Here is an 8697-nt window from a genome sequence, read left to right as displayed (position 1 = left end):
AACACTGTGGATTCCATTTCCCCCCTTTCACTTTTACCCTTGTAATTTCAAGAACATTGCGATTATAGTGTTTTTCATGAACATGGGAACTCCTCCTACATATCCTTTCTTTAAATTTAAACTTAGACCGATCCACCTCTCCTTGACTACTTCCTTGTTTTGGCCAAAATGGCTGCATTTGTCAGCAGCAAAACCTTAACAGAATTTTTAGCTGACCTGCTCCCTCTTCTGGCTGGCATCTAGCTTTGCAGCACCAGAAGGAAAAATAAACAGACTACACGTGCATAGCTTTATTTAAAATAATGTTTCGTGTTTATTTCTTCTGATTATCTGCAAGTTTAGTGGTTTTATTTTTTTTTAATGAGATATTAATCTTGAGTGTGACAAGAGAGGACACTGGTTGGAGTATAGGTTGGAGTAGCTCAATGTACCATTGGGTATATGATCTTTAGTTTCATTTTTTGAAACAGTGAATAAGTTGAGGTGTAGTGTGATAGCACCACAGGAGTGCAAGATGAGAAGTCACAACTACTAAGGACCTGTGACCAGTAGTGGCTAATTAATCCTTGTTCTTTGCGGGTCTCTGTTTGGGTTCCCTCATCAAAAACTCCCTTTCAAAAATGGCAGATTTCAGTCCCACTGTGTTTTAAGGATACAGTAGACGCCGCAGTGTCAGGCTTCCTGGACATCCAGTCAGGTGCCCCCCAAGGACCATTCTCAGGACACCAGGCCCTATATACCCCCTGCTTCAAAGCTAGCTCCTCAGTCCAAGGAACTAAGCTCTGGAATTGGATTTGTGCCTAGCCCATGCTCCGTATTCCGGGTTGCTGCTTTGCCTGAGCCCACTCCTGCTTCTGGTCCATTTGGGTGGATAGTCAACTCCTGAAACCTGATGGGTCAGATCCAACTGAGGCCAGAAACACATCAGACCATGTACGCTTTTTGCTCAGCTTGAGATTAAATGATCAATATTTCACAGCTGATTCAATTCTGTCAATAGAGCTAATAGGAGTTTGGATTTGATATCCCGCTTTATCAATACCTGAAGGAGTCTCAAAGCAGCTAACATTCTCCTTTCCCTTCCTCCCCCACAACAAATACTCTGTGAGGTGAGTGGGGCTGAGAGACTTCAAAGAAGTGTGACTAGCTCAAGGTCACCCAGCAGCTGCAGGTGGAGGAGCAGAGACGCGAACCCGGTTCACCAGTTTACGAGTCTACCGCTCTTAACCACTACACCACACTGGCTCTCTACTCTAATAGAGAGTAATCACCTGTGCCCAGGGTGGTGAACCACCAAGCCTGCAATCCTTAGGCAGAAGATGAGAAAGAAAAGACAGTCTTGCCTCTTCCAGTACTCTGCTGGAAGTAAGAGAGAATGAGCACTCTTGTGCTTCTCTGTAGTTTCCCTGGTTTTTATATATATATTCTCTACCTTTGGGAAGACTCAACATACTCAATGCCCAGCTATTTGAATATATTGAACACTTTTCATGCAATTTATATTGTTTAATTATGCAGTGACTGAATACTTAGGATTTCTTCCCACCCCTTCATCCTCACTTATACTTGGGAGCTAAGCAGTAAAGAAATTCTTGGAAGTCAGCATAACAGTAAGTTAAAAACACACACACCAGAAGTTGAACAATACATGCAAACCAATGTACTGAATCTGCATAACTCAAAGAACAAATTAATACAATTGCACTCAGACAGAAGTGTACTCTGTGTATATATGGGCCAAATTAGGATCCCTGTTCATATTAAGCATATTAAGGCAACAGAAAAATACTTACTGCCAGTCACTGTTGTTTTCCATAATTATTGTATTTCTAACAGCGTGCTAAGTTTGCAGATTACTAGGATCAGTCCCAACCCATGCTTTTGTAAAAATAAAAACTCTTCCCATGTATTTGACTGTAGCCTCCATATTTTATGTTTTTAGTGAAATAACATTTATTTCCCATGTTCCAATGGGATCCAATGGGATTCCAAAGTGCACAATTAAGCAGATGGAAAACAAAGATATTGCTGTTGTGTCAGCGTGAAATAAATCTGCTTAACTTCTTCACCAATCTTGTGAGATACAAGTAGCCCTTTACTTCTGTTTTCCAAGGTGTCAAATGCACTTACTGCCTTTTTGAAAGAAGCCTGATGTTTCTCCACAAAGCTCATTACATTGTTTTTGGATAAACTTGGGTGGCATCAGTCATACTACAAAAAGACATTAACTACCTCCCTGGAAAGCAACAGAATCATGCACATCATGGAGTAAAAAACTCTTTTCAGATATTTATATTGCAGTAGGATAGGAGGAGGAGGAGGTGCTGCTCTGATTAGAAAGGAGTAGGAGGAGAGCAAACCATCAGGATGTCAAGTCCATTGAAGAAGAAAAGGGAAAAAAGAACACATCTGTTCTCTATTCTCCTTCTCCCAGTGTCTGGAAACACACAGATCTAATTTCTCATTGCAGCTGGCCACAGGGAGGTCAATTTGAGTGTATTCCTATTCTCTGAAGATTATCTCTAGAATTCTTTGGTTCCAGTCCCAATTTCTAGCTGTCTTCTGCTTTCAGCCCGGTTTGCAGAGTGCATTTTGCTCAAATGCACTTTGTTGAAATTTGTATGTGATTCTTGAATCCACTACAAAGTTGACTCCTGAGTTCCGCAGAGAGGAATCTAGTTCCCCCTTGTTGGTTCACATGTGGCTGTTGTTTCGTATGATTGCCTTTAAGCTCTCATCCCATGCGATTCTCCATGAATCACTGCCCACTTAGTTGCTCTCAACTTCCTCTGCTTTATGTTTAGATTTTAATCATTTTCCTTAGAATGTTACAAGGGGTTCATCTGTGCTCCTGAAAAGGAACTCTCCAAGGCTATTGACAGGATGTTTTGGTATTTGGTCAATAGGTTGCATTTCAGAAACAGGCAGAAAGAACTCTTGTCCAAATAGCACATGCTCTGAGCTGATTGGGTAACGTCCCAAAGCTCCCCTTGTTGAGGGGGAGAAGGTTCAGCAATGGACCAAATGACTTTAGCGTGCATGTATTGCTCCTTTGGGGTTCCGATTATTTTTAGACTTTCAGCTTCAGATTAGGCATACTGGAAGAAGATTAATGAAACATTGAAAGGATGGTGCAGAAGATGATTTGCTCCTGAATACTTGTTGGAATTATGCGGCCTCAATAGTTCTTTCCAGAGTGATTTCTATATATTCAGCTGCTTATATTCCAAAAGTAGTTGAATAGACATTTCCTGGTTGAAAGGATAGGCTCACCAGCACAACCAAATACTTTGCTGCCCCAGCCAGTATGGCCAAGGATCAGGGATGATGTCAGTTGTAGTGCAGCAACATCTGGAGGGCATCATATTGGCTTAGCCCTGCTCTCTACCTGTTGGCTCTAAGTAGTAGAAATGCATGCTGAAAAATCATTAAAAAATAAATAAATTCTGGAACACCAAAGTGGAAATTCTTCTTTTTTTTGAGATTCTAGTTTGATCAATCATATGTAGCCAGAGCCTCTTGGCTCTACTTTAATCCATTTAAAAACAATATAACCTATAAATTGATTCAGCTGGATAAAGAATGTATGGGTGGCTGGGTGGTGGGGAGACAAAATGTGTTAATGGATGGATTTGTCTAGTTTAAACAATATTTTCGAATTGTTTGGCATTAGGGTGAAAGAATAAGAGCCGGTAGATGTACGGTGGGAATAAAGGTTTTAATTCTTTTTGGGTATCAATTTATGATACTGTCAGGCTGTTCTTAGCACTTTTGGCTCAGGAGAGGAAATGGACTTTAGTCTAACCTTAAAGACTTGAGATTTGGAAAAGTCAGCAGTTCCTTAATGTTTGCTGCTCACACGGGAGTTTTAACTGTTTGCCAAATTAGTGAAGCAACCTTTCCATCTCCTTCTCTAAAGATGGCAGAAAGTGTTTTGTTTCTGGAAGAAGGAAATGGGGATGTTGACCCTATGCATAGGAAGCATTTTCCTTCATCTCCTCTTGAGACATACACTTACATATGAGCAGGATTTACACAGCATTGTAGGAGGAAATGGTCATGCAAAAGCAGCATTTTTGAATAAACACAAATAAAAATGTGAGATCACTGCATATGTAGTATTTCAATAAGAAATCTACTATTTCTAACATCTATGTGATACTCTTTGAAAACAAATGGTTTCTCAGAAAGAAGTTGTCATTCATGTTTCACTCTACAATAACGTTGTCCAACTTTGAAAAACAATGAATATTTAATACTGGTAGAAATGTTTCATTCAAAATGCCAATTTCCATTTGGGAATAATATTCATTTGTTGTAGCTCAAATCTTCCCAGAATATCTAAACGAATATGTATTTTATTAAAAACAGGGTGAAGCTGCTTTTGCAAGTTCACAGATTTTATTTCTTGTAAGACCAAGGGCATAAATCTGAGGACATCTGGAGGTTACAATAAATCATGGACTGTTTCTTAAAAAAAACATTTTAAGGCTATTTATCATATTTGTACATCGTATACTGCAACCAGAAACACTTTTGGGTGGATGCTTCTTGGTTTCCGAAGTATTCACTCATGAGATGTTCAAGTGAAAGATGTTTTGTGCAATGGAACAATAAAACACAAAATGGAAAATTGCAAAATGACTTCAAACATTTTGGTCTCAAATCTGATAAGAAGGTTGAGAATTACTGTGCATATCCTTAATCCTCACAATCAGTTTTATGTTCAGGATTATTTTGCCAGCAACACATTGAAGCATAGCTCCTGGAATACTTTATTTTTTTTAAAAAAATGTTTGATTAAGGATAAAGATGTTTATGATGTTTGTTATAACATCATAAAACACCCCAGCAGAATTGTGATTTCCCCTTCTCTTTCCACTACATTAATGGATAGAAGACTCAAGGTTGTAAAGAAATTATCAATAAGTTTCCAAAGTTTAATGCTTCAAATGTCTGTCAAAGGCAGTCATATCTGATAATAACTTTAGTCTCATACATGTTTTAATAGTCTGTTATGATGTCCAAATGTCCAATGTAGTTTGAAGATAATCTCCCTGTCCATGATATTAGGTGCAGAAAATAAAGGACCACCATCTTGTGTGAAATGTCTCTGGTTTTTCTTTTCCATGGGAAACCTTAATATTATGGGTAATTTGGAATACTCTACTGCATTTCTAATCAAAGGTGCAATATAAGAAACGACTTTATTGCTGGCAAGACACAGCAAAATCTAAAAGATTGAAGTTCAAGATACACAGCCTAAATTATGTTATGTACTACTTTTTTGGAGTGTAGAGGAATCATATTATTTCCTCCACATTAATAATGTTTTTTTATTCTGCGTAGAATGTAAGGATTAACAGTTCTGTAAGATGTCTTGTGTTCCTGTTAGGAAATGTGGAGTACATTATGTCAGCAGGAGGCCAGCAAGTTGCCTCAGTGACACTTAACTTGCTATTGCTTACATTGTTATATCTCCTTATTCCTTTTGCTCAACCCTTTGAAACAATGGTGTTTCAAGGCCAAAAGAAGATACCCCATTATTGCCACCTACTGGCTATAACATAATGCTTCTCAATTATAATTGCCCATAAACTATTATCTTCTAAGAACTTCCACAAAATTGCCAGCACTTGACCCTAAAGATTTTTGTCCTGAAAGATATGACCCAAAGCTAAATTTAAATGCTGAGGTTAGTCATCTTGCGGAAAAGAAGCTCCCTCTCAAATAACCCTGTACTGTACTTGATTATCAACTCTTTCTTCTACCCTGAAAACTTCGCAAAGTGCCAACCTATCCAACAGTGAGATAGCTATATGAGGTTATATAAAGGCACCAAGACATCAGAAGCTGGTAAATTCTAGTTGGCCAGTTGGTATACATCCTATTGGATCATAGTTCTAGGCCAATGACGTGACAGAATCCAACCAAAATTGAAATTGAAATGATTGGCTGGAGACAATAAAAGAGCAAGCCTTGGGCAAGGAAAAAGTGCTACTGTTGTGCAGCTATTGGGTAGCTGAAGGAAGAGTTGGAAGTCAGGTAGTGGGTATTGAGGAACTTCAGAAGTGACTTGGACAGGTTTGGGAACCAAGAGCTATCATCACTAGACTAGGACTGAGAATGTTCATAGGGAAGAGTTTATGACTGTAGAGACAAACCTCAGAAGAATTCTGTAGCCAATTGTCAGCAAGATTGCTGAAATATTGAGACAGAAGTGTTGGCTGGACCAGGGTAGAGACTGAAGCAGAAGTCCTATGAGAAGTATGAGAGACTCTAGAAGGAATAGGGCATTAATCAGATTGAAGACTTCATAGTCCTGAGTTCAGGACTGTTATAGGGAACCTGGCTTATGTTTGGATAGCGGGAGGAACTGAAGTGCAAGTGGCAGGAACCCTGTATTGTGTTGGTTATACTGCTTAAAGTTATACTAACATATTACTTTAGTGTATACATACTTATTTAAAGTAATTGTAGCAAAGTAAAGTTTATTACTAGCTTATTAAGTAACCAAAAATACATACATCACAATCTGTTGATGTTAACAATTTTAAATAAAATGTAGTATACTCTGTATTTATATTTGGATAGCTGTGCCTTTTTGCCCTATGCTTAACCATAGCTACTGATGGATAAACATATGAAAGTGCTAAATGGTAGTGAGATAACATAGGGTGAAGAAAAAAATTGATGGGTCATAGCAGGGAAAACTAAAAGTGTGAAATAACCCCCTCAATAATAAATGAGTGAGGTATTTTCCATGAGGACAAGTACATGGATTGGTTTAAAACTATAACGTGAATAATATTCCAAATTCCTTTGTCTCAGAACCCAGAAAAGGATTTTCATCAGAATTTTTTGTTACATTAAAATTAAATGTATGCTATACAGAGTTTCTTGTAATCCTTTCATTTGGCATCTGCACATCTACAGTGGTGCCCCGCAAGACGAACACCTCGCAAGATGAAAAACCCGCTAGACGAAAGGGTTTTCCGTTTTGGAGGCGCTTCGCAAAACGAATTTCCCTATGGGGTTGCTTCGCAAGACGAAAAAAATCTTGCATCCCCCCGCGGGTTTTTTTCGCTTTTTTCGCCCTTTTCTTAAGCCGCTAAGCCGCTTATCAGCTGTTTCGCTGATAAGCCGCTTAACAGCTGATCGCTGGAAGCCGCTTGACAGCTGTAGCGCTAATCCGCTAAGCTGTCAATGGGCTTGCTTCGCGGGCTTGCTTCGCAAGACGAAAAAACCGCTAGACGAAGAGAATCGCGGAACGAATTCTTTTCGTCTAGCGAGGCACCACTGTATACTTCAGCCCAGGATTTCTATTCCCCCCCCCAGAGAGATTTTAACCCTTTTCAAGAGTTTCCTAGGGCAGCTTACAAAAAAAGTTTAAATTACAATAAGATTGAATCAAAACAAAACATAGCAGTATAAATGAAAATATACCCACACACCAGCATAAAAGCAGTGTACAAATTATAAACCCTGGGAAAATAAAAAGGTCTCTGCATGGTGCCAAATTTACATCAAGGTATTTGCCAGGTGAGCCACCCTGGGAAAAGCCTTCGACAGCCAGAATGCCATTCCACTGAAGCTACCTGCCACACCTTAGAATCTTACGTAACTGTAGATTACATGAATACTGAAACACAGTTGTAGTTAATGACAAAATAAAAACTGACAAATCACCAGGTCTGGATGGCATCCAGTTGAAAATTCTTAAAATGAACCGACCTGGACTCTGCGGTCGTCATCTGAGGCCTTTCTTTGTGTGCCTTCTCCATGAGAGGTCCAGAGGTTGGCAACGTAAGAACAGGCCTTTACTGTGGTGGCTCCATTTGTGGAATGCTCTCCCCCCAGAGTGCCTTAATTACATATCTTTAGGCATCAGGTGAAAATGTTTCTCTTTAACCAGGCCTTTGGCTATGTCCTTCTAAATGTGTTTGTGCCAGGGAGGTTATTGGTTTGTTTTTGTTATGTATTTTGTGTTCTCACTTTGTATTTTTATGTTGTGAATTGGCGTGTGATCTTCAGATGAAGGGCAGGATACAAATTTAATTAATAATAGTAATAAAATTAAAAGAATGTGAATGTGAGAATATTCAAAAATATGCAGCTTGCTTCTAAGACCAGGCTCCATACCATAGAACTGGAAAGTGGCCAACATAACACCAATGATAAAAGGCAGATTTACTGGGGTTCATGAAGGTGAGACCAATTCGCATAATATCTATCTTGGGGAAAATCCCATTTTGTTTAAACTACAGTGGTACCTCGGGTTAAGTACTTAATTCATTCCGGAGGTCCGTACTTAACCTGAAACAGTTCTTAACCTGAAGCACCACTTTAGCTAGTGGGGCGTCCTGCTGCTGCCGTGCCGCCAGAGCACGATTTCTGTTCTCATCCTGAAGCATAGCTGTCAACTTACAGATTTGAAAATAAGGGGCCAGCAGCCTTGAAAATAAGAGACCAGCAGCCAAAATAAGGGACCTGCAGCCTCACCTGTTCCAGGCACTCCAGTCTTCCTGGCCTCCTGCAGTCTGGTCAAACTCATGCTGGTAGCTTCGAGAACACTGTCCAACCAACTTTGTAACCAGAGGTTCAACTGAATAGAATCTGAATCACATGCACCACAAGGCCTACGCAGCCTCAACTTAAGATGGCTCCCCGGCCTGGCTTTGCACTGCAAAGTTTGCA

The sequence above is a fragment of the Podarcis melisellensis genome, assembly GCF_964234715.1.
Source record: "Podarcis melisellensis genome assembly, chromosome: 7".
In the NCBI taxonomy this organism is placed as follows: domain Eukaryota; kingdom Metazoa; phylum Chordata; class Lepidosauria; order Squamata; family Lacertidae; genus Podarcis; species Podarcis melisellensis.
Note: the sequence above shows the minus strand (reverse complement) of the source record.